General features: G+C 46.0%; 1 long non-coding RNA gene across 1 annotated transcript; it reads right to left on the minus strand.

Moving 5' to 3' along the window:
* Positions 1–1,474: 1,474 nt before the first annotated feature.
* Positions 1,475–10,532, minus strand: LOC132338061 (uncharacterized). The gene is made up of 2 exons (XR_009489350.1): positions 9,703–10,532; positions 1,475–1,963 (listed from the first exon to the last, which is right to left on the minus strand). It is a non-coding gene; the product is annotated as an uncharacterized LOC132338061 (long non-coding RNA).
* Between the last annotated feature and the right edge of the window lie 16,763 nt (positions 10,533–27,295).

The following is a 27,295-nucleotide window of genomic DNA, read 5'->3' on the forward strand; positions in this document are numbered from 1 at the left end:
CAGCCAATAGGTGCCTTCTTTCTGTTACATTCCGTTAAGTCTCACTCTGGTTTCAGTTATGCCAGGTTTAAATTAAAGGTATAAAAAGGGGCCCATTTTTACGAAGCTATTTCCTTGGGATGCATAAGGAGGTCCTAGTTGCTTTGTTCCCCACTGCTACACCCTGTGACCTACAGGGCTATGGGCAAAGCAGTCCATGGGAAGGGAGAATGAGCTGAGCCCCCTCCCTGAGATACTATCCTGGGCACACCCAGGGATCACCTTGCTGTGTCCTTCCAGGCTCCAAGCTGCCCTCCTGGGTGCAAGAGGCCTCTGGCAGTTCCCTGAATGTCCCATGAGGAAGTGCAGAGCTGCCACAACTTAGGGAATGCTGCTGGGTTTGCCAAGGGAACTGTGAGTGGCCTTGGCAGAAGGGGGGTGCTGAGACCTTGCTCAGAGACCTTTAGAGAGGATGAGACATTCAGTGGTCTCTCTTGCTCTGGTTTATCCCAGGGTGACACGGGAGTGTAATTGTGCTCTGATTCCAGCCAAAGGTGCAAACCCAGGGCAGTTGGGAACAAGCCCATACAGCTCCTCACCTTGCCCTAAGCCACAGAGCCTCTCACATCTCTCAGTGGCAAACTCTGAGTGCAGCAGAAATGCTGAGGATTTCTGAACTCAGAGAGCCAGAAAAGATTTGAGAGCAGGAAAAAATTTCCTTATATCTCTTCTCTGACATCCCTGTCCTGTAGACCTGAGCGAGCAGATGCTAACAAGCTTTTCTGTATTAGGAGTGATTCCACAAAAAAATCCTGACTTTTTGTGGCAGTGGAGCAGGGATGGCTCCTCAAGAGCCACCACCCACAGGCCTGGCTGCTCTTGGCACACTCAGACAGCACAACTGGAGCTCAGTTGTGCTGAGCTCCAAAGCCTCCCCAAAGTGCAGCTTGGAGGGCTCAGAATAGAGGTGAGGGAAAAGAAAAGCCCCTCCAAGGGTAGAATTTTGGTGCACAAGGTGTCCCAGTGTGAGACTGTGTGCCAGGAGCCGGCAGCGCTGGGTGCAGGGACCCCAGGTAGGGCACAGAAATGCTGGGCACAGAAGTGCTAGATGGGACAGCGAGATGAGCATGGGCAGCTGGCCAGGGCAGAGGAGCAGCACGTACAGAGTGAGTGGCACAGTCTGCAGGACAGATGGCCAAGTGCTGGGCAGGGCTGGCAGGGCCAGAGGCATCCCGGGCTTTGTCCCCTGGGCTCGGGCAGTGCCTCTGGAGGCCCCACAGAAGGACCTTTCTTTTGAGGGTGTCATGGTTTGAGCCTGGCACAATGCCAGTGCCCCCATGAAAGTACTTCTTCCCTGGTATCTACTGTGAGATGTGAGCAGAGACAGAGCAGAGCAGGCTCCAGCTTAAGAATAAACGGAAAAAAACTTTACTAACCTAAGACTATAAGAGAAACATACAGAACACAGTGAAATGAACAGGGCAGGAGATGTTCCTCCTTTTAATGCCTTTATTAAAGTGATCAGCTCATAATGGGGTTTTGGCAGATCTGCAGAGTTCTGCCGCCAGTCCCAGCAGTGACTCAGAAAAGAAGGATTTGCAGCTCTGTCCCCTAGGGGCCAGAGCCGGGAGTCCTGTCCTCACAAGAGCAGTGGGGGTATATCCAGGTTTCTCAGTTTGGGTTATAAGTCCAGGGGCTCCTGGGTCCGACTGGCATCATTTGTAGTTGGGGCGAGGAGTGACCGAGGTTTTCAAGTATCTCTGCCGTCTCCGGACCACGGCCTTGATGTCCAGACACCACCCTGACTTCTCAATTCTGCTTTGGCTCGTCTTTTTTGGGGTATTTTCCAGGATTTGGTGAAGGTCCCGTCCCAGTGCAGTTTGGGTTTGAGATAAATTTGCATGTCTCCTGAGATGCAAATTTCTCCCTCTCCCCACCGTCCGAGGGGAGGTTGTCATCCTCCTGGCAACAGGCTAGGGTGGTTCTGAAAAACAAGAATTCTCCACAATAGAGTTAAACGGCGGTACTTAAGGATACTCAAGGGGTGATTCCAACATTTCACTAACAAAGAACTCTTGGCCAGCGATCAATTCCTAGCTCAAAAGAAAACTCTTCTGCAGCTCTTTCTCTTAAAAAAAAACGGTAACTTTTTTTGTTCATAACAGTTCCCCCCTCTTTTTCTTTGATCGAGCTTAAACCTAAGCTCGCATCAACTTAAATTTTTTGTATTGATTATAAATTTCCTGGGCAGTCTTGTAATCATAGTTACTTAACTTTGTTACATTCTTTGGTTTCTTCAGGTTGGCTTGAACAGCAGGTACCACTGTTTTAAAGGCACAGAGACATATGCACAGTAAAAAAAAGCAATCCTCCAAGTATACACACAGTGGGGAAAGTCACCTCTCCTCATAAATCTTTTTTGAAAGTCTATAGGTTATCCCACCAACTGGAATCAAGTGTAGGAGTTTGTTCTTGGTTGTTTACATGTTCTAGTTTTCTTATCTCGTTTGAGAGGTTTCTAATAATTGCATTCTTTATTTCTAATACTGCTTGGAGCTTGATGATTTTATTTAACATAGATATCGGGGTCTGAATTGGACCTTTACAATTTTGACTTCTCTCAATTTCTATTGTACTTTGCTTCTTCTGTTTGGTTTCTCTTAAACCTTTGTATATAGGAACTCCTAAACTTGATCCAAACTCTTTGTGTAATGAAGAGAAATGTTGTGTTATCATTCCAGTAGTACAACCACCAGACTAATCCTTTGACAATTTAGTGTATGTTGTAATACTAGAGATCAAAACCAGGGGTTTAGGGCTTTCCCAACATTTACACAGTTTTTTCATTTTCCTAAAGGGGTTCATCTCTTTTTCAGTATACACATATTCTTCATAGTAAATACTCTTGTTTTTTTCTTTTTTCTTAACAGACAAAACTGCTGAATACTTTTTACAAACCATTTTTCTTACCACTTTTACCATCTCTTGTCTTTTTACTAGATTTACCAAGCTTGCTTCAGTAACATCACGTTCAAAGCTCAAACCGGCTTCTCCTACAGGGCACTCTCCCAGGAGTTGCTGCATAAAAGCGGCAGTATTATGGGCCATCCATCTTTTCTCATCCTTTTCACAAAAGACCAATTGGGAGAGGTTAACACATTTAGCGCTAAAACTTGTATGGACTCTCGACAAGGAGCTTATTTCTCCCTCCTCGAGGGGTTGGTAGCACTCACAGCACGGCTTTCCTGGGCTCCCCAGAGCACCAGCAATTAAACCCATCATTACTACCCTTCCCAAGAGTCCGGTATGGGTCATCTTACACAGCATGCCCCCACCCGGTCTTGCCTCTTGAGGATTTCACTTAGATGAAGTTTTCTTTTTAAGCTCTTCAAGAGTCTTTTTTTTTTTACTCGCTTCTCTGGTCTGTCCTTACTAATTTTTATTTCTCCTAGGGAGGGTACTCTGTAGAAGATTACCTTGGTGTCCTTGGTCTCAATTTGGGGGAACTTAACTGAAATTACTTATTAACAGCCCTAACTTTTTACAACCTTTTTTTTTTTTCAAACACAGAACTTTTTAAAACACCTTAAGATTTGTTATGATTGTGATACCAATCTCTTTCTTCATACAGTTCAGTCTTTTTGACTCTTCCTTCTGAGAGTCAATTTTAAGTCTTTTGGTCCTTTTATAACTGTATACTCAGGTGAATCAACTAGTGATGTAGTTGAATCTCGTGCAGTGCCCGGAGGTGGGAGTGGTGTGGAATCGGATCCCGTGCCCGGGGGTGAGACTGGCCCTTTTATCCTCGTAATGTGAGCGCAACCTTTTTCTCTGGTCCACACAGCTGAATTAGTGACGAGGAGTACCTGGAAGGGGCCTTCAAATTTAGGCATTAATGATCCGGTATTCCATGACTTTATCAGAACCCAGTCTCCTGGGTTAATGTTATGAACCTTTTCTTCAAGAGGGGAAGTTTGGGGGAGGTATCCTCTTTTTCTAAGTCCTTCCAGGGTCCTTCCAATGATTTCTAAATACTTTCTGGTAGCCTCTTCTCCTTCCAGATAGTCTCCTGTGCTATAGGGGGTTAATAAGAATGGCAGTCCAAACATCATTTCATAGGGTGAAATCCTTATGTCAGACCGAGGTCTTGTTCTGATGCGCAAAAGGGCTAGGGGCAAACACTTCAGCCAATTCAATTTTGTCTCTTCTACTAATTTAGTTAATACATTTTTGAGTGTTTTGTTCATCCGCTCCACCCTCCCAGAACTCTGGGGGTGCCACGGAGTATGTAATCTCCATTCTATTCCTAAGGCTCTGATTATATTTTGCAATATTTAGGCTACAAAGTGTGAACCTCGGTCTGAGTCTATGGTGTTCACTATTCCATATCTGGGAATAATGTTTTCCAAAATTACACTTGCCACAACTTGGGCTGTTTCCCTTCTAGTCGGGAAAGCTTCCACCCAATGGGTGAGATGATCAACTATAACTAGTAGATATTTGTACCCCTGCACTGGGGGCATTTCAGTGAAATCTATCTGTATGCTTTGGAAAGGTCTTAGAGCCAATTCCCTTCCCCCAGGGTCTACCTGTCTCATGACTTTCTGGTTCACTTTTTGGCAAATGAAACAGCCTTTTGTAATTGCTTTTGCTAGGCTATATACACCTATGCACAGGTTATTTCTTAAGAAATGATCACATAGTCCCTGAACTCCCCAGTGGGTTAGTTTATGCAGTTCTGTTAGCACTGCTCGAGCAAGTGTTTTATTCAAAAACACCCGTCCATCTGAAGTTAACCACTCCCCTTGTTGTCCCTGATGTAACTTTAAATCTTTTATAACCTCTAACTCTTTTTCACTAAATATGGGTTCTTCTCTTCTTTCTCTCTCTCCAGGTGTGGTTTCTGCTTTAAGAACTTTCACAGGATCCCCTGGTTCTAAAGCTGCTTCCTTTGCTATCTGATCAGCCAATCGGTTTCCTCTAACTTCCAGACTGTTTCCTCTTTGGTGCCCTCTTATATGGACCACCGCTATTTTTCTTGGTTTCTGTAGAGATTCTAATACGGACTTGACCAGGTTCTCATGGGCTAGGCTTTTTCCTTTCGAACTTAGATATCCACGCTCTTCCCATATCTTCCCAAATGTGTGAACTATCCCAAATGCATATTGGGAGTCTGTATAAATGGTTCCCCGGTCCCCCTCCAGTAAGTATGCCCTGCTCTTTTCAGGGCATATATTTCACAACTTTGAGCTGACCAGTTTGGGGGTAGTTTCCCTTTTTCATTAATTTGTAAAGTCTCTCCATCTATGATGGCATAACCTGAAGCTTTCTTCCCATCTACTACCCTTGAAGAGCCATCTATGAACAAGATTCTTCCAGTTGCTAGAGGCTGATTTTCTAAATCCTCTCTTACCTTTGTTTGGAGGGTAATCAATTCAAGGCAATTATGTTCTAGATTCTCTACAGGCTCTCCCACTAGAAATTGTGCTGGATTAAGGGAATTGGATGTAATAAATTCCAAGTCATCTGTGTTCATTAGTATGATTTCATATTTTAATATTCTGGCATCGGTTAGCCACTGCTGAGCACTCTGGCTCAGCACTGTTTTAAGATCGTGAGGAGTATGTACCCTAATTTTTCTTTGTAAGGTTAATTTTTTTGTCTCTTCAATCAGGATAGCAGTTGCTGCTACTGCTTGTATACAGACTGGCCAGCCTCTAGCCACTGGGTCTAACAATTTGGAGATGTAAGCCACAGGTTTTCTGCAGCCTCCCCACTCTTGAGTTAGTACTCCATAGGCTATACCCCCTTCAGCACTCACAAACAGGTCAAAGCCTTTCCTGAGGTCTGGTAGGCTTAAAACCGGGGCAGAAGACAATTTGTTTTTTAGGTTTTCCAGTTGTTGATCATCTTCTGCTGTCCAAGTCAAAGGATCTGGAGCTACTAATTTACTGTATAAAAATTTTACACTCTGCGTATATTGATCTAACCATAACTTGCAATATCCAAACAGGCCTAGAAGTTTTCTCACATCTCTTTTTGTTTTTGGGGCTGGTAGAGATAGTATGCCTGAAATTCTATCAGGACTTAACTTCTTATATCCTCCTCCTATTATGTGCCCAAGATATGTTACTTCAGATTGCACAAACTGTAGTTTTTCTTGAGAAACTTTTAGTCCTTTCTCTCCCAGAAAATTCAAAAGCTTAATACTAGTCGTTCTGACCTGCTCTTTTCCCTTCCCCGACACCATCAGGTCATCAACATACTGCAGGATTTGTACTTCTTCCTCAGGAACAAACTGTTCTAACAAACTCTCCAGGGCTTGTCCAAAGAGATTGGGTGATTCTGTGAACCCCTGTGGTAATCGGGTCCACCTTAGCTGTTGTTTCCTTTTTATATTTGGATCCTCCCACTCAAAGGCAAACCAATCCCTACATTCCGTTGCCAAAGGACATGCCCAAAAAGCATCTTTCAAATCTATGACTGTGAACCAAGCATGTTCTCTTGGAATCCGACTTAAAAGGCTATACGGGTTGGGCACAACTGGATGTCTAGCAATGGTCCTTTTGTTGACCTCTCTCAGATCTTGTACCAGCCTATATTTCCCTTCAGCTTTCTTAGCTGCCAGTATAGGGGTATTGTGTGGTGACATACAGGGTTCTAAAATTCCCTCTTGCAACAGTTGTTCAATAACTATTGCAAGCCCCTTCTTTCCTTCTAGGGAAATTGGATACTGTTTAACCCGTATTGGTGAAGTATCATATTGCATTTTTATTGTTATCGGTGTAATGTCTAATAGGCCCCGCCTTCCTCCTTCAGCCCATACCTTGGGATTTATTTCTGCGATATCCCCTTGGGATATCTTCATTATTTGTACCACCATCCTCCCTTCTCTTGGGACAATCCCAACCCCCAAATGAACTTGCAGATCTCTTCCTAACAAACTTTTTTCTAACTTAGGCAGATAAATAAAATTAGCTTCATACTGTCTGGAGTTTCTCATTATTTTTACATCTTCTATCACTGATGCTCTAAATGGTTTCCCTTCAGCCCCTAACACTTCACAGAATTTTTTTCCCACTGACATACCTTCTGGTACTTTGTTCAAACAGGACTTATCTGCTCCTGTATCAACCAAAAATTCAAATTCTTCATTTAGGGGTCCCACCTCAAAGTTTACCAAGGGCTCCTCTAGATGTTACATCGGGTCTCATAAACTTTAAAGCCATTGACCTCCCTAATTGTCACTTCTAAAAATCTCTGCCTCCTCCTCCTGGTGGACCCACCCATCTTTTTGGTACCTTAAATTGCGGGGCAAAATTGCTTGCCCCCACACTTTCTCTAGCTACTGCAACCATGATCCTAGCTTCAGCCTTTGCTCTTTCTTCGTCCCTCCTTAAATACACCTTTAATGCTTCTCTCAGTAACTCATTAATGTCCTTCTCTTGCCAATCTTCAATCTTTTCCAGTTTTCTCCGTATATCAAGCCAAGATTTGGTAACAAATTGGACCTTTAGTAACACTTGGCCTTCCGCGGTGTCTGGGCCTATTTTGGAATACAGCTGGAAATTCCGCTTTAGGCGATTAAGCCAAGTAGCAGGAGTTTCGTCCTTCTCTTGTGCACCCTCAAATGCCAATCTGGTATTAGTTCCTTTGGGGACTGACTCTTTGATCCCCCAAATTATCAAAGACCTATATTCCATCATGGCTTTCCTCCCCTCCTCCTGATTAGGGTTCCAGTTGGGATCCGTTAGTGGCAATTTCTGTTCCCCTGATGGCACCTGGGGTCCAGGACGGTTATCTTTCTCCCAAATTCTTATGCCAGCCACCCTAATCATCTGGACCTCTTCTGGGGAGAATAATATATTCAGAATGGAATTCATCTCCCCCCAAGTGTAGATATTTGGACTTAAGAATTGATCCACTTGGTTAGCTATGCCCACTGGGTCCTCAACTAAATGTCCTAACTCCTTCTTAAATCCTCTCACCTCAGAAGCAGTTAGAGGAGCGTTCACAAAGCCAACACCTCCTGCTACCCCTCCCATAGGAACCTCTCTGAGAGGAAAAAGTCTCTCTACCTTGGATGTCTTAGATCGGGTATTACAGTATGGCCCATCCTCAGACACTGAACTACCAATTTGAGAGATATCAGGATTCCCCTGAACTCTCTGCAGGTCACCAGGTGTATTTGGTGATAACTGTTTATCAGGCAAGGAGGCATTTGTGTCCCAGCTAGAAGGAGGTAAAGGGACAGCAATTGGTGGGGGAGAAGGGCCTTCATGCGTATTAAGTGAAGCTGGAGAAGGGGTGGAGAATGCAGCCTGTGGAGTAGGCGCTTGTGGTGGTGCAGAAGGAACTGGAGGAGCCGAAGGGGGTGGTGAGGGAGTGGTTACTAGGGGAGATACTGGGTCTGCCGCAGAGGAAGCCATAGGGATAGAAGGAATTACAGGAGGTGGTAATGAGATAGCAGCCGGGGGAAAGGCCGGATCTGCTCTTTGAGGTGCCCGAGGAAGAGGATTATAAGGTAAAGGGGCACCCGGCGGTAAATAATCCAGGGGATCCCATCTTTTACTAAATCCAACATCCCCTCCTTCATTCCCCTCTTTCTTCCTCTGAACCTTACAAATTCTCACACCCTCATCCCCGATAGCATTTTTTAACCAACAATCTACATACAATAATTGCTCGGGATCAGTGTCCTCCGGAGCTGTCAGATATTGACTCAGCTGCTGACACATCCACTTGTCCTTTGTCCCACACCAGGGCCATCCTCCCTGCACTTCTAATTCTGGCCAAACTTCTACACAGTAATGGATCATCTTAACCTTATCTAATCCCTCTGTGGCCTCTATAGAATCCCATCTCTCTAACAGTTCTCCTAAGGGACTATTGGGAGGTATATTCCTCAGCCTCTTGCCGGCTCTCTTGCTGTTACATCCTCCCATTTTTCAGGTCTCAACAGAAAAAAAATCTCAAGAAAAAATTGCCTGAAGCTCAGGACTTTATATTTATACTACTGCCTGATCTCTTGACTGCCTAACTTAATGTCAGGTCTTATGTCTATCAGGACTTTAAACACGAAACCCCGGCCCAAGAGCCCGATTCGTGCCTGACTTCCTTCGTCAGGAAAAACCACTGCCTGATTTCTCTACGTATCAGGACTTAAAACCCGGCTTCCTTCGCCGAGGCCTGACTTCCTCCGTCAGGACTTAAAACCCGGCTTCCTTCGCCGAGGCCTGACTTCCCTCGTCAGGACTTAAAACCCGGCTTCCTTCGCCGAGGCCTGACTTCCTCCGTCAGGACTTAAAACCCGGCTTCCTTCGCCGAGGCCTGACTTCCCTCGTCAGGACTTAGTTTGCCTGCAGGGCTTTGGGCTTGCTCGAATCCTTCTCGAGACTTACAATCTGCCTAACTTCCTTCGTCAGGACTTAAAAACCCGGCTTCCTTCGCCGAGGCCTGACCCTAAGTCAGGACTTAGTTTGCGTGCCACTCACACAAAATTCCTCCGCACGCCCGGAGGGGGGGGGGCCCTCTTTCCCCCTTCGGAGGCTCTCACTCACACTAATTCCACACGCTTCCCTCCGTTCCCGGCCGGTCACCTCGCGGGAGTCTGAAAACGCGGTACAAGGAGGTCCCACTCGCGTCGAGGATCTGAGCTACCAGTCCTCGTCTCATTCACACTCCACTCACTCGCCCCCACTCCCGCCGCCGGTATTTTCTCACCAAACTGGCGCTCCTCAGCGTCACTGGTCCTGAGCTGATTTCCTCTGGTCCTGATAGCCAGCTGTCCCGGAGGTCGCAGGGTGGGCGGCCATCCCAGTCCTGGTGTCCTCTTTAGGCGTGACAATCCCGGACGAGTCCCCAGCTGAAATGAACAGGGCAGGAGATGTTCCTCCTTTTAATGCCTTTATTAAAGTGATCAGCTCATAATGGGGTTTTGGCAGATCTGCAGAGTTCTGCCGCCAGTCCCAGCAGTGACTCAGAAGAGAAGGATTTGCAGCTCTGTCCCCTAGGGGCCAGAGCCGGGAGTCCTGTCCTCACAAGAGCAGTGGGGGTATATCCAGGTTTCTCAGTTTGGGTTATCAGTCCAGGGGCTCCTGGGTCCGACTGGCATCATTTGTAGTTGGGGCGAGGAGTGACCGAGGTTTTCAAGTATCTCTGCCGTCTCCGGACCACGGCCTTGATGTCCAGACACCACCCTGACTTCTCAATTCTGCTTTGGCTCGTCTTTTTTGGGGTATTTTCCAGGATTTGGTGAAGGTCCCGTCCCAGTGCAGTTTGGGTTTGAGATAAATTTGCATGTCTCCTGAGATGCAAATTTCTCCCTCTCCCCACCGTCCGAGGGGAGGTTGTCATCCTCCTGGCAACAGGCTAGGGTGGTTCTGAAAAACAAGAATTCTCCACAATAGAGTTAAACGGCGGTACTTAAGGATACTCAAGGGGTGATTCCAACATTTCACTAACAAAGAACTCTTGGCCAGCGATCAATTCCTAGCTCAAAAGAAAACTCTTCTGCAGCTCTTTCTCTTAAAAAAAAACGGTAACTTTTTTTGTTCATAACACACAGGAAGAAAACCTTCCAAATTTCCTCCTCCTCCCCCCACCAAATTACAACCCAGTTACCACCCCTCAGATAACCCACTCTCAGTCCATCACCACCCTTTAGATAATCAATTCTCAATTCCTCGAGAAGAGAGTTGCACCACAGACTTCCCCAGGAAACAGTTGAAACTTCTCGTGTTTCCGTGTCACGTGTGGCACCTCCCTGAGAACATTTTGCCATCGTGACCTCTTCCTTCCATGTCCCGTGCTCTCACCACTGCACATTGACCAGAGCTGCTTCTAGGGTTTTTACCTTTAAGGATGCTTTGTCCAGTTCCAAAAAGAGCACAGTCTCTCTCCTTTGGGACACCTGTCCCCCCCCAAATTTCACCTCCTGGGGGCCGAGGGGTCTCTTGAACAGAGATCATCTTCCTCTTCTGCTTCTCTGAAGACAGACGGCCCCACCACCACCCTCCTCACCCGTCATCTCTGCGCTCCTTCAGATCACTGCACTCTCCTGGCTCTGAGCCATTGCCTCCCCCTAGAATGCAGTCTCTGTGTCACAGGAACACAAGTGGTTCTGCCCATGGCTATACAAGGAAAGTCCAGCCAAAGGCCACTCCATCATCTCCTCCCACCTAGGATTCTTTTCCGCTTCTCTCAATATCTTTCACTTGCCTGTTTCCTGCTATCCCAAACTCTATCTCATCAACTCCAAGAGGAATCAGCATTTGCAAGGTTTCCATCATCCCAAGAAGGGTTAAAAGTCCCAGGCTTTGCCGGTTCAGTTCATTAACTCCCACGGATGGCTACCTGCCGGGCACTCCCCCCTCACGCCTGCCGGCACTATCACAGGCACAGGTTCTCTCCCTCTCTCTCCCTCTGCGTGGGGGGGAGGGGGGGCGGGAATGACTGCCTGAAGCCTCACTGTGCTCCTCCACCCTTCGGCCCAGGCCTGGCCTACCTCCTCCGGCCACATGGCTCCCCTCTCCCACCCAGCTCAGAGCCAGGCAGGGGAAAGGTCTGTGCTCTTTCACTAACCGGAACCCAAGAGAGTTTCCCTCGGGAGTTCACAGCTTTTAACCCACTGTGTTCTCAGAGGTATATCCATGCCCTCAGTGGATAAACCAGGTGCCGATATTAAAATCTGAACACCAATTGGCTTGACCACATCATCCCAAAAAAACCTCATTTCCTCTCAAACCACGAGAGAGGGGCTGCACTTTTGTCCTCCCTCACCCCTCCCTGAGGAGGCTGGCACGGGCTGCAGTTTTTGGACATTTGTTCTTCCTGTCCCTCACATCCCACTGCCCCACAAACAGCCCCAAGTCACCCGTGAGGGACAGGCCCTGCTGTCCCAGGCCTGGGCTCAAGACTTGTCCTTTCTGCTTCCTCCAACCAAGCCAGGGCTTGCTCAGTTTGATAAAAAGACACAGCTTCAGGGATTTGAGTAAAAATAGGGTGTTTATTTAAAGGGGAAAAACAAAGGGGAGGATGGGATAAAAGGAGAAGGGAAATAAGAAAAAAAAATAAAGTCCCGGGCTCGAGGATTGAGGAAACGTCTAGCCGAATCAGCATTTGGCCCCAAGGCAAGAACCTGATGGCGCTGCAGTGAATGCAGTTAGTCTGCCCTCAAATCTGTACTAAGGTCTCTAAGAAGAGATATCGACCAAAGTCTGCGGTGTCGGGTCCCCTGCTGCAGCTGTGAAAAATGCCAATCACTTGTTTTTAAAATTTTTAAAGTTTAATGATAATAAAATGGGTATAAAAATAGTAATATAATTAAAGTAATAAAAATTTGAACAATTTTGATTAGGAGAATACAAGACAATAAGAGCAAAGAGTTACAGACATTCCGGGTACCTTTTCTGGGCAAAATAAGCCTGAAAAAGGACACACTTTTAACAGAGAATTAACCCTTAAATGCAATAGCTTGTTGTATATTCATACACCTCATACACGATGCATAAATTCCATTCAAACAAAGGATTCTGTTTGGTCAGTGTCAGCTTCTTCCCCTTAATCCTGACAGCATCTTCAGGGCTGAGCGCGGAGTGAAGAAGTTAATTTCTTCTGGTAAGAGAGCAACCAATTATTTTTCTCTGAAAGACTTAGGTGTCCTGTGGCTGCTATCTCCGTGGGAATCCTTTCTTTAAAAAAGTATCTTACATAACATAGTTTCTATTTTAACATTAGTTATAACCTAAAACTATATTTAACACGCTACTTAAGAAAATTATTACAGCATAACTTCCTAACATAACACATATAATATTCATTTTAATATTTGTGAAAAGCCAATCATAAAATACACATTTTTCACACAGCTAACTCACAGTCAAAGGAACAGTAAAAGACAGCTCTTCAGGTCAGGTTGCCTCTTTTATATTCTCAGTCCCTTGAGTCCGTACTTGCAGTTTCGCCCCCACAGTCTCTGCTGATTGGTGCTAGTAGACAATGAGGTAAGATATTCTTTCCAATAGTGTGCTGTCACTGGGGTGTGATGATATCTCTGGGGTTTTTGGCAGGAAGGCCTCTCATTAGTATGCACAGTTGCTATGGTATCAAGTTACAAGTTCCCTGGAGTGAGTTAAAAATCATCTGTAAAATGCTGCATGCTGTTGGTGAGAGGAAACTGCACTGGGACCTTTGAAAGTGATACTTAAAAGAGATGATTAAACTTACAAATAATGTAATTAGGTTAAGAACAAAGAATTATAAAAATAGTATGGTTCTTATTTTGTTAACTATTATTAAACATTCCCTGAGGGGGAAGGAATTGAGAAGATTCCACAGATCCTGATCTAAATCTCACTCCTCATTTGGACACACTCACATTCCCGTATTAAATCTCATCCCAGTCATAGTCATGTCTAGTCCCAGACAATCCCAACCGCAGCACTAAAGCAAATTCCCCATTTAGCCTTAACCCAAATCCCAGGTCTAATCGAAATCTCAGCCCTAACTCCAACCCAAGCCCCAATTCCAGCCCCTTCCTAAATCCTCACCCCCAAACCAAATACCACCTTTTGCCTTACCTGCAATCCCAGCTGCAATTCCAGCCCTTGCCCCAGCCTCCGTCTGTAACCCAAATCCCACGTTCAGCCCTAACTCCAAACCTGGCCCCAAATCCAACTCTAACCCCAACCCCAACTCCACTGCTAAATTTATCCCTAACTCCAGCTTTGACCCCAGTCCCTGCCCACACTCCAGTCCCACATTTAGCTCTAAACCAAACCCAGCCCCAGCTGCAGCCCAAACCCCATACCATTATTAGAGGTAAACCCCAATCCCACATTAAGCCCTGACCTCAGTCCTAGGTCTAACCCCACCCTCAGCCCTGCCCCCAGCCTCCTCTTAGCCCCAGTCCCTCCCTAACAAAGCCCAAATAGTGGTTTCACTGTGACCCCTCCCCATCCCTCCCCCACCCTGTCCCTGATCACAACCCCACTCCTGGCACCTCCCCGATCCCTAAGATTTGCCCAGTCCCTGATGCTGGTAATGGGTGCTCAGGCCGGACACCAACAGCCCCACTGAGCAAACTGAGAGGGATGGAGACCCCCCCTCCCCAAGGGTGAAAAGAACGTACAAGGCTGGGACTGCCCAGAGCAAAAGCAGCAGAGACACCCAAGCAAGACATCCCCAAGCAAGATGGAGAGAAACACCCAGGGCATGGACACGGAGACCCCCATGCCCCCACACAGGGGACTAGGACAGAGAGCCCCCTTTACCCCCATATCAGAGGAGGATGGAGATTTCCCAGGGTCAGTCCTTAAAGGGGAAAAGGACAGAGACCCTCAGGCCCTCCACAGTGGAGTTTTACCATGTCTGTGATTCCCCCAAAGGTTAGGACGATGCAGACCTCCTCCGAGGATATTCCACAGAGTGAGGAGATTGGAGGCTGCCCCTGGCCCCCACCAAAGGTAAGGAGAATGGGGACCTTCGGCCTCCCTTAAATGGGAGGAGGAAGGAGACTCCCAAGGCCCCCACTAAAGGAGGAGGGTGAAGGAGACCACCCCCCAGCTACCCCCAAAGTTAAGCAGAATGGAGACTAATGGTCCTCCAAAGGTAAAGAAGACAGGACGTCCCAACCCTGCCAAAGGGGAGGAGCATGGAGACCACCCCAGACCCCTAAAGGGGAAGACAATAGAGACCTCCCTGTGGCCTTTCCCCCGGGCAAGGAGGATGGAGACCACCCCCAGCCCCCACCCAAAGATAAGGAGAATGGTGACCACCCAGTTCCCCCAAAAGGTAAGGAGAATGGAGAAGCCCTGGGCTCCCCAAACAAGAGGAGGACAATGACAACCCCAGCTCTTCTAAATAGGAGGACAACAGTGACTCTCCAGTCTCCTCATAGTGAATGAGGTCAGAGACCACCCCAGCTCCCCCCAAAAGGGAGAGGGATGGGAACCACCCTGGTCCTCCCCATTAGGGGAGCAAAATGAAAGCTCCCCCGAACCTGCCATAGCAGAGGAGGACGAGGACCATTTATGTTTCCCTCAAAGGTAAGGAAGATGGAGACTTCCCTGGAGCAAGGAGGAAAGACACCACCCACAGACCTCCCCAAAGGTAAGGAGAATGGGGACCAACCACTATCCCCCCAAAAGTAATTAGGACAGGGATGCCTTGGCTCCCCCAAGTGGGAGGAGGACAGAGACAACTCTGGCTCCCCTAAAAAGGAGGATGTCTTGGTTTGAAAGAAGGGTGTCTGCTAAGGAAGGCAGGATCCTCCCTTGGAATGGAGAATGTAAATTCCCTTCCTCCAAATTATCATAAATTTGAAATTAAGGGGCTCTCAGGCAAAGATGTGGGAATAGGAATAATAGTTCTTTACTAGTATGTATAACAAGGCATACTAGTTAAAACAACTGTTACTAGACAAAACAACTGTGAGAAATGGATTTGTAATTTGAAACCTGACAGAAAGCTCACACAGTCTTGTACATCTGTATGCAAACTCTGAGATAAGGTGTGCTGACTTAGGAAGGCCATGGAATAAATACGACATTGTTGAGAGAGAGATTGACCTAGAAACAAGTTTCAATGTTTCAAAATATGGCCTTGCAAAAAGACCAGATATTTTTGAGAATTAAAACTGTGAAAGATGGATTGTAGCAGGACTACATGGGGTAAAAATATTGTTGATTGGTGTTAGAAGTATTAGCAGCATTGTGTGGCAACAACTAATAGGCTGGAAAATATTTATAAGGTATTGTAACCAGGAAGTAGGTTGGCTTCTGATAGAATGGCATAGAGTTTTACGTCTCTTAAGTCTCACCCTTCATCGAGAATGATAATGGAATAGAATCTTTTAAAGCTCCTCTCAGTTGCCCCATCTCTGTAAAAAAGCTGGGAATAATCTGACAAACAACAATTACAGCATTAATAATAAACAGAACCAGGAACCCAGTGACAGCTGTCCTGACTGCAGGCACTTTCCCCTTTGATGCAGTAACGGTCACAGCAGATAGGGGCGCTGGTGGCTCCCAGTGGACAGGGCAGGTGCTGCTGCAGCACTATGGTGGTTTTGTCCGAGATGAGGATGGGTAGAAGAGAGGCTTTGCTTCACAAACCCCTGGGGCAGTTGATCCCAGTGCCCCAACAGGACTCTTGGAAGCAGCAAGCTGGACTGGCAGGGATGAGCAGAAATCCTGGGGCAGTGGATAAGATGTACGGGAAACTTTGCGGCGATAGCTGGAAACTGCGGCACATCCCTGCTGGGCAGAAGGTTGCAGGGCCCAACAGCAGAAGAAAGGCAGCTCTCAGCTTGGTTATGGTGGTGGCAGCAAATTGCTTTCTCCAAGCCGCAGGTCCAACCTCCTCCTCCGAGGCCCAGAGAGAGAGTGAGAGCATCCCCAACTCCCCAGCCCTCCTCTTCTTCCTGCTTCTATTCTTGCTATATCTCTGTTCCCCGCCCCCCCCCCCCCCCCCGAGAAACTCCCAAAAATCAGAGGAGTTCCCCCTCCCTGCTGTCTCAAGCACCCAGTCATCAGTGCTTCTTAGCAGCTCAGTGGGAAAAAATTCCACAAGTAATAAGGAAAGGAAAGAAAGAAACCCCAACCCCCAATATTATCCACCCCAAATTTTTCCCCATACCAACATTACATCAAATTAAAACCTTTAAACTCTCCATCCTTTTGCATCACCCACCAGGTGCAACCTGGTCCCTGAATGAAGACAACCCCACGGATGGGATTTTCTTTGCTGGAGGCAGAATTAACCCAAAGAGTTTTTCCCAGCATACCTCTCATATGTACCGCTGGAAACTTATCTCCATCTATTGTTTACAAGGGCTCAGATTGGGCAGGGCCTACTCAGCTAGTGGAACCTCAAGTGTTCACTAACCATGTGGCCTTTGCTAAATTAATCTCCCAGTTCTTGAAAGTCTCCCCACACAATGCCTTCAAGGTGGTTTTAAGCAGGCCATTGCACCGTTCAACTTTCCCAGCTACTGATGCATGATAAGGAATATGGTACACCCTCTCAATATCATGTTCTCTAGCCCAGGTATTTATAAGGCTACTCTTGAGTCCCGTTGTTGGACTCAATCCTCTCAGAGGTGCCATGCCTCCAAAGGACTTGTTTTTCAAGGCCCAAAATGGTGTTCTGAGCAGTAGTGTGAGGCACAGAGTAGGTTTCCAACCATCCAGTTGTGACTTCCACCATCATCAGCATGTAGCACTTTCCTTGGGGTTTTGAGGCAGTGTGGTGTAGTCCATCTGCCAGGCTCTCCTGGTACTTATAATATGTGAATCACCACCCACCATACCATAGGGGTTTTAACTACTTGGCTTGCTTGATCATAGCAGATGTCTCACAGTCATGTATAATCTAAAAAATACTACCTATGGTTAGATCCAACCCTCTGTCTCGTGCCCACTTACAGGTGGCATCTCTGTCCTGATGACCTGAGGCATCATGGACCCATTGATCTTGGAACAACTGTCCTTTATGTTGCCAGTCTAAGTCTGTCTTTGACACCTCTATCTTTGAAGCCTAATCTACCTGCTTATTGTTTTGGTGCTCTTCATTAGCCCAACTCTTGGGAACATGGATCTCTACATGATGGACTTTCACAGGTAGCTTCTCCACCCGAGTAGCAATGTCTTTCCACTCATCAGCAGCCCAGACTGGTTTTCCCCTATACTGCCAGTTAGCCTTTTTCCACCTTTCCAGCCAACCCCACAGAGCGCTGGCTACCATCCATGAATCAGAATAAAGGTAGAGTTTTGGCTACTTCTCTCTTTAAGCAATATCCAGAGCCAACTGAACAGTCTTGAGTTCAGCAAGTTGACTTGGTCGACCTTCTCCTTCAGTAGCTTCTGCGACCTGTCATGTGGGGCTCCATATGGCTGCTTTCCACTTCTGGTTCATCCCTACAATGCGACAGGAACCAGCAATGAAAAGAGCATTGTGTGTTTCTTCTTCTGGTAGTTGGTTGTACAGTGGAGCTTCTTCAGCCCTTATCACTTGTTCCTGCTTCTCTTTTGTCAGTGAGACCAAAGTTTTCACCTTCCAGCCAGTTTGCAGGTATTTCCAAAATCCCAGGGCGATTCAGGTTTCCAAACGGTCGCACTGTGTGATGAGGGCAATCCATTTGCTCCATGTGGCATTGGTGGTGGGGTGGGGAGAGGGAACCTTTGCTTTAAACATCCACCCCAGCATCGCAGTAAAGACAGACATAACACTCAAGGGTTCAAGTGGCAATAGCAATCTTTACTATTGACAGCTCATATTTATCTAGTTTTCAAAAGTCACATCTTCAATCCCAATTGGCTAGTAACTTTTTGCCACCCAGTTCACTGTCCAATAGCTGCCTGTGTACATGCTTGCCAAAGATTGGCCAGCATCTGTTCCCTGCAGTTAAGCCTTTCCACTCCTCAAAGCTTTCTTCCTTAAAGATATTTTCTTCCTTTCCTCATGGGTACAGGCTGATTAAGTCAAGGTCAAGGTTACTTGTGTCTGTGATGCCTTCAGGCCAGCTGTTAGCCATCACAGATGCACCTTTTTGTTTTTCGACTACAAAGGCAGTCTTTATCCTCCTCTGCAGGGCCCTTTGCAGATAGGATAAAAAAACATGGTACAATGAGTGAAATAATTATAATACAAAAAATAATACGACCAGTTTGAATGAGTCTCTTCTCCCAGCTTGATAAACCTAACCCTTCCAAGTGGTGATCTATCCCAGAAAATCCTCCATACAACACATGCCATCAAACTCTTCACAAACATGTCCATGAGCTAACAAAAGAAAATCAATGGCAGCAGGATTTTGCAAGGTAGCAGGCTGCATGCTATCTACAACTATAGCTAAAGCACTCAAAATTAGGGAAGTGTTATTTACTCTTTTTGCTACAAAGCAAGCCAATCTATTTAATTCAGAAACTATCAGGGATAATATTTTGTTTTCCTGTTCCAATTCAGTCCCACATATCATCTCCCAGTGTTTAATTAAAAAATACGCATCCTTTTGCTGATAATGTCCCTAAAATCTCTAGGTCTTGGGGTTCAAGTGAAGCAACAGGTAAATTATAATTTCAAAGATCCCATGGTTCCATACAGCGGGTTGTGGTATTACAATTGTTCTGGGAAGAGTGTTGCATTTTGATAACATTTTGTGTTTCTTTGTGTATACTTTGTGTGCCATTCAAGGATACCCCCACTAAGCAGGTGAGAAAAGGTCATTCTGGTCATGTCATAGCCTGCAGCTCAACTCCATCCTATCTCTTCCCATAGAAGAACTTCTCCATTACTGATGGAAAGTTTTTTGAATTGTACTTGATGTCTTCTGCTATCTGTTCGCACTACTCTGTTCCTACATGTGCTTGCCCAGGGCCGGGGGCTATGCACAAATCACGAACAGGATGGGACTGCTAGGAATGTGACTTGAGCTGTTTTATTTTCCAGCATCACGGTCATTACATGGTTATGACAATGGGAAGATGCCATCAGTTCACATCCTAGGCAGCAAACAAAGAACTTAATGTTACAACTTACTTTATAAGTTTTTTGACCAATCACACAGAGCAAAAGCATATTGACAGTAGTTCTATCCAGTCACTACAAGCACATGTACCTTCGATTAAAACAATGCTTGCTTATTTCGAATACAATACCTGCTTGTAAGCCTTAAAACACAACGCTCAGAGCTCCATTATTAAGCTTAAGACTTCCTAATATCTTGCTAGATATACTTTTCTGCAGCTTAGGGAGTTATTCTAGACAAGCGTTAATACACAGACCATTGTTCTATTTGTCCTTACTTTTCTACTTCTTAGATAATTTTTCTGCTGACTTATTTTATGGCTAGTGCTTAGCTCTAATCACAGTTCTTCTGTCTCCGAGGCTAGCCTTTTGCAGCTTTCCCAAAACCCTCTGATTTTATGGATTCCCACACAGGGCTGTCATATTTGACTGTTCGAACAGCCCTAAGCCTGTTTATTTAATAAAGCTGTGTCTTGGTTTGAAAAGACAGGGGTCTGTTAAGGAAGGCAGAAGCATCCCCTGAAATGGGGAACGTAAACTCCCTCCCTATGAATTATTTTAATTTTGAAATTAAGAGGCTTTCAGACAAAGATATGGGAGTAGGAATAACAGTTCTTTACTAGGGAAGAAAATAAAAATATTTTTAAAATGCAGTAATACAAAACACTGACAGAGTCAGAATATAACCTGATACCCTGTGAGTCAGGGTGTTGGTAGCAGTCCCATTAAATGGTGGCTGCAGTCCTTCAAGAGTGACAGATGTGGTTCTGTTGAAGCATTGATCCTGTAGAAGGGAGTTGTTTTCCTCTGGAGATCCAGTGGTGGTGTAGATGGGCCTGGTCTTCCTCTGGGAATCCAGTGGGAAAAGGCTGCTTCTGGTGTTCCAAATCTCAGAGTGTATCCAGGTAGGAATGCTTGGCTCCTCCCCCAGGGGAAGCATCTCACAATAGGATGCTGTAATTTTATCAGTCATGCAGTGAGACTCAATGGCCCATTAATAGAAGATATCTCCCCAGAGGGAGGATTGGTTGTGGAAGAGGTAAAGTTAACTGCCCAATTAACAGAAGATAACTGCCCCACCTTTAACAGATGGGAAATAGAATACACACCCTCAAACCACATCTTAAACCCCCAGACAGGATGTAAATTTTCTTGAAATCAGAATTCTTCATGGTGCCAATACCTTGTTTTAACAGGCAGGGGGGCTCTCTTCTCCAATGACAAGAGTAACAGACCTCCCATCTTACCTACCAAGCCTCTGTTCATGCTAGGTGTCCATGCATGGACAGTTGCTGCCTTCCAGACATCCAGAAGGGCTCAGAAGGTTGGTTTTGCTTTGTGTTTATCTGCCAGCATGCTGGAGAATGCAGCAGCCAGGGTGGGTCTCTAATGGACAAACCGCGTGTTCAAGTAATCTTGTGTGTTCTGGGATTTGTGAGGAAACTAATCTATCTGGTTTTTTACAGGCATTAGCAGCAGTTGTCTCCTAAAGAAAGCACCAAGGCTGACATTACTCAAGGAATGAGCTTTTGTAGCTTTTTTTCCTCATCCCAGCTCAGGTAAGAGTGTTTTTGAAGAAAGTGGCTCCCAAACAACAACCAGACCAGCATTACAGAGGTACTGGGGCAGTTTCCTAAATATTAGGAGGTTTTTTTTTGAGGTTTCAGACTTAGTAAATAACTGGAAGAACTTGCCTGAGAACACATAAACATCACACTTTGTTTATGTGAAGTGTAAATTTCTTGTCATATAACTTCTGTCTGAAGTGTTTGAGCTTGGAGATTTAACAAGCCAAGGCTAAAGGCCACCAAGGTGGCTGTTGTAACCTCGTGGACCTGTGTTGTCCTGGCTGCTCCATGGTCTGTGAGTTTTCCTGAAGATACTCACTATGCTTTTCTTGTTGGAAGCTGTTTCTCACCTCACCTCAGTGCAGACCTAGCAGCCCAGGGCCCAAAGGCTGTTATATGAGCTGTGTTGGTGGGGTTGACTCACTCTGGCATGTTTGATATTAACTGTTAGTCGTCTGTCTTACCTGTTCTGTGCTGTGTAAGCCATCAGCTCTGCAAACTTCTGGAACAACAAAATTTGGATATGGGATGACCTCAGCTCTTTCCAATTCTCCATTTCCCTCCTTTGGGGGAAAGCCTGTTCCCTCCACTAAATTTTCCTATACTGACTCCAGTGTTCAGTGACTCAAGCACAGGGTTTTCATTGTTTCTCTTGGGAGCCTGTCAGACTGCTCACCATGAGATGCTTTCCTAAGCCTCTGCTTGATGTGTTCTGCTCCTTGATTCCAGCCTTGAACTGTGTTGTAAAAAAAACTGTGGGTTTTTTTTAATATTTTGTAATAGTTTGTAATAGTTTTGTTTTTATATCCCTGTATTTTTCCCAAATGGTTTACCCCAGATTGTATCCCGTCCCTCTACCTGTGTAATCCCTTTCCTTTGCTGAGATCATCCCCAAATCTCCACCCTGGCTCTCTGTCAATCACTCAGCATCCCATCCCCTCCATCTAGAACTTTTGGTAGAGTGATTACCCAGAGGCCAGGGGTCAACCCCTCAAGTGTTACTCCATGCACCGTTCTAAATGTCCATTTCCCAGTATCCATACCTTAATTTTTCTTACTGGTTAGTAAAATGTTATCTACTTTATGTTCCCACCTCCCTTTAAATGTAACTTGGCACCTCTCCCGGGGCTCTCAGCAGGAGGTCCCCTGAGGTGTGGGAGCTCCCAGGAGCTCCGAATAAAACCTTGGAATAATCCCTGCTAAGAGTCAGCCCTTTTATCCTCTACCGATGCCTCTAGCATCTCTTCTGCTGCAAAGGCGACTAGTCTAGCTGCTTTCAGTACCTTTGGGGCACAAGAGAGTGTCCCCCCACTGTCTGCCGAGTTGGGGCTGGCCGGGGTTCCTGAGGGGCTCCCAGAGAGACACAGACAAATCTGGAAGAGTAGTCAGCAAAAAGCTGCAGGGGGTTGATGCTAATCAAATGAAGTTCTTGAGTACTGGTTAACCCTTTCTGGGTTACTTTGGTTCATGTTCTGAATAAAAAGGCTTGAAAGGAGAATGTCATAGTCACTTAAAGGCTGACAAGTGTGAGCACTGAAGTCCTAGGACTTAAAGGATAGGGGAAGGTTTTAACCTGTAGAATATAAACATTCCTTCAGTGATGACCTTTACAGATGAAATGCTGAACTACATGGTCAACTAGATGTAGCAATTGCTGGTTTTATTTTAGGCTTTGCTTGTGCCTAGAACTGAGTCAAGAAGCTTGATTTTTCTTAAAAAGCTAAAGATTTTCCCAAGGATTGCTTTCTCTGTTATCCTGTCTGTGCTGCCAATGCTGCATAACCAGTAGCTTGACTGTAATGCTGAAGTAATTATTGAAATATCATCTGCAAAATATATCAGTCATAACAGGATAAATCCATTTTCCATGAAAGATGAGTGGGATCAGACCCTGGATACTCTCAAATGTATCCCGCACTGAAGCATGATTTCAAAAAGTTAAGATTTCTGCTGAGGGTTAGAAGCAATTCATACTGATCAGGATGTAAGTTAGATAGGTAGATGATAGGTTAATGATAATTAGATGCTTAAGCTAGAGCTGATTGTTATATTGTTTGCTGTTATGAACTTGTTTGTAGAAGGAAGTGGAGTAAGTGAAGTGTTATAAGAACATATTGAAACCAGTAGAATAATGGTTAGCACCTGGTCTTTATGTCAATCAATCACAAAACAGTGAAGTGATGCGCGGAATAAATAGAAGCCACAACTAGATGTAGTTATGAAGCGGGTATGTATTGTCAGCGCCCGGCACAAGTGAGATAGCTCTCTTGAAAACTTGTGCCCTGAGCCATATCTTTATTCCCAAAGGTTTTCCGTATACATTACATTGCACAACCTTGCCATGCATATTCAACCCCTGGCCCCGCCCGTCCTCGCCTCACATGGTAATTAGATCCATGCCCTGCTGGGCATGCGTTCTTTGCTGTGGTGGGTGCACAAGGGTCTCTCACTGGTCTCTGAGGCTGAAGGCTGAGGTCTTCCTCATGATTGAACTTTTGAACTTTTCTCCTTTGTGCATGTGCTTTGGTCCCTTGGTGCTTATCTGAGTACATCTGTCGATTTTGATCAGCTTGGAGACAGAGGAGTTCCTTCATCTAGGTTTCTTGCATTCCTTGGTCTTCTTCCGGTATTGTTCTTTATTGCAAGAAACTTCAGAAATTTTCATTTTCCTATGCCCCTTGTACCATGGCAGAGGTTTCTTAAGTAAAAGGTTAAAATTCAACACACAATTCTACAAGCTAAAATTTAAATGCTTAATTCATATTGCTAACCTAAGTGAACCCTCAAAACCTCCATTTCAGCAGGGGACCCTGGATCATGCCAGAGGGTCACAGAGACCTGACAAAGATATTCCTGACTTCATCCCTGGGACCACTAACCCAATTCAAGAGAAGAATTGCAAATGCGTGAAGGACTAATAACCTCGTTTTAATACAGAGCGAGGATGGGACATGTTGGGATTATGCATATGTATTGTATATAAGATCTTAGGAAATAAACAGAGGACAAAGAACCTTGTACAGCGTGGTCACGCCTTTCGGGGATGACTCCCGTGCCACCCTCCGGTGTTAATAAACTTTCTAACTTAGACTAGTTAGAGAGTCTTTGTCCGTGATCTTTGGTTTTAATGACTCAACATAAGAAGGGAGAATTAAATTCCAAAGCATGGCCATGCAGAGGACAAAACTAGAAGCAAATCCAATGTCCACCACTGAGAATTCTGGAAATATTTAGGACAGGATGGAAAGCTGGTAGAGATTAAGAAGTCTGTGGTAGGGTAATTGTCTCAATTTGAAAGACAGGTGTCTACTAAGGAAGGCAGAAGCCTTCCTTGAAATGAAGAATATAAACCCCCTCCCTCCAAACTACTGTAAATTTGAAATTAAGGGTCTCTCAGGCAAAGATACGGAATAGGAATTACAGTTCTTTACTAGTATGTGTAACAAGGCAAACAAAACAACAACTATGGCATTAACAACAAGCAGAACCAGGGACCCGGTAACAGTCCTCTTGACTGCAGGCACTTCCCCATTTGGTGAAATTACTGTTATGAACAAAAAAAGGGTTACTCATTTTTTTTCCAAAAGTTGTAGAATTACAAGTTTAACCAGTTCTGGCAGAGGAGTGCTTTTGTTAGCTGCTTGTTTTAATCACCTGTTAAGTATCGGGTCGTTAGCCATCTATGATTGAGAATTCACTATATTGTATCAGCATCACCCTGCTTGTGGCCAGGTGGGAGGATGGCATCCCCCCCAGACGGTGGAGGGGAGGGGACCAGGAGTTGCTATGCAGATAAGTTTAGAGCCAAAATGCAATGGGGCAAGCCCCCCATTCCAAACGCAATTAATAAACCGCTAAACCAGCGAGCCAGTATGGAACTCAGAGGTCAAAGTGGTCTCTAGGCATCAGGGGTGAGGTGAGAAGCCAGCAGAGATTCTGAAAACCTTAATGGCCTCTCACCACAACTTATAAGATGTTGGTTAGAGCCGGGACCCGAGACTGCAAACGAGACTTCGAGACGCGGGGGTTAAATATCCCCGTCTGCTTTCGTGAGGCCGGACCCCACAACTCTGCTCCCCAACTCTGCCCCCTGGTGGACAACGCTGCATTCGCCTCCTCCGCCGAGTCACTCCAGGGAGCTGCGACGGCGAACCCGCGGATCCGTCCGGCCTCCCAACCTGTAGCGGATCACTTTTAATAAAGGCATCAAAAAGGAGAGCTATCTCCTGCCTTGTTTATTTCAGTTACCACCACAGCCGGCAGGAATAAGCAAAAATCCCAGGTTTGTGGGCAAGGTGTATCAGAAGTTTTGCTGGAACTGTGGGGACATGCCAGCAAAGCAGCCGGCTTCGGGTTACAGCGCAGAGAAAGCCGGAGCAGTACCGAAGAAAACAGCAGGGGTGGGGCAGCGTGGGCCCGGCTCTGAGCAGGGCAGGGAGAGGCGAAGTTCAGGATTCCCAGGGCGCATGAGCAGATAGTGATCGGTCCTTCAGGGCTGAGCTCCAGCGGTGCTGGTGAAGTCTTCTCGCAGTAAGTGACAGCCTGGCCGTCCTCCTCCGATGCCAAAGAGCGAGAGAGAGCGAGGCTGCCCTCCAACCCAACCCCGTCTTTTTTACCTGCCCCCCATTCTCGCGGTATCTCTGTCCTCCCCCGAAACTCCCAAAAAACCAGAGGAATTCCCGCTCCCTCTCAGAACCCAGCCATCAGTGCTTCTTAGCAATTCAGAGGGAAAAAAATTCCACAAGTAACAAGGAAATAAAAGGAAAAAACCCCAAAAAACCTCAACCCCCAACAGTGATATACTGTGGGATGTGAAGCTCTGTTTTTTTTTTTGTTGAATTGCTTGGGAAGCTGGTTCATGGACTATCTGAAATGAGCAGTGGGCTCTTCAGACTTGGGTAGAGAACAAGGACTGAGCAGGCACAGGGAAGGGTGTTGCCCTTGCACCTCTGCCAGGAGAGTGGACGAAGGTTACTTGATGCTTTCTCACAGCCTCACACCACACACCTGTCTTGCCAACCGCTGTGTGCACAGGGAGGAACTGCTGCTTCCTTGGGGAGAAGTTTTCAGTGCTCTGACTGGCTGTGGCAAGGGGAGGGCAAAGCCGAAAAGCGCAACCAAGGGTAACAGAGAACCAGCCTCTGCAGCCTGACTCAGGCCATCCCTGCACAGCTTCCCTCTGTCTCCCTAGAATGCTTAATAATGCAGCACATGCAGCTGAGATCACCCTTCTGGCAAGTGCCTGCTTGGTGTGAGACCAGACATCTGGCACCATTGCACCTACTGCAGTCTCCAAGGCAACAATTTCTTCTTGCTCTTTGGAAGCTCCGTGTGTTCCTAAAGAAGCTGTCATCCTTTTTAGATGTAAATACAGCAGTTGTGGACGGCTTTAATGAGCTCTAGATCGGGTGGCTGTTGCTCCAAGGAGCAGTGCTGCCTGCTCCTTGTATTGCCTGCTGAAGATATGCTGCTGGTCCATTCCTCATGTCACAAAGCCTCTCCTGCTTGTTCCTATCCCTGTGTGCCGTGTCTGTAGCCAGCTGTTCTGCCAGGGGGATAACTGGAGATTTCTGCTGAGGTGAGGTATTCCGGAAGAATTAATTCCAGAGGAGGTACTTGCCAGCCCTGAAGCACTTTGTAGCACAAAAATGCTCACAGTAAGCAAACAATTTAGCAGTGTCCCAGAGTTGTTTCACTGGTCTTCTCTTGAGCAGTTGGCATTTTCTTGCGAATGGGGCAATGTCAGAGGAAAACTCCTTATGCTGTTTATGTAGAAGAACCCCCTGTTAGGTTTTACCTGAACCTGAGATCAGCTTTGTGTGCTTGAAAACAGGAATTTACTGAACATTCCTGATTGTGGGGTCATTGATGTACAGTGAGGGGCTCCCATCTCCTGTAAGAAAGCCAGAACTGCTCTTCTGGCGCAGCTGAGCCATCTGACAGCTGGAGTGATAGTAAGAGCCGTCTCAGCCCAAGCATTTAATGTTCCCTGTTGTCACCATGATATTCTCTGAAAAATCCCTTTACCAGGATTTTTCTCCTGAGAAGCTGAGAAGCCTCGGAAAAGAAATGTAAACAATAATTATCTGATTGCTTGGAATGTGGTCTGGAGGTTGCTTACCAACAGATGCATCTTTGATTGGTTCCATGTGAATTGCTCTTAATTAATGACCAATCCCAGTCCAGCTGTGTCAGGACTCTGGTCGGTCATGGGTTTTTAT

Source organism: Haemorhous mexicanus, chromosome 24 (assembly GCF_027477595.1).
Source record: "Haemorhous mexicanus isolate bHaeMex1 chromosome 24, bHaeMex1.pri, whole genome shotgun sequence".
NCBI lineage: Eukaryota > Metazoa > Chordata > Aves > Passeriformes > Fringillidae > Haemorhous > Haemorhous mexicanus.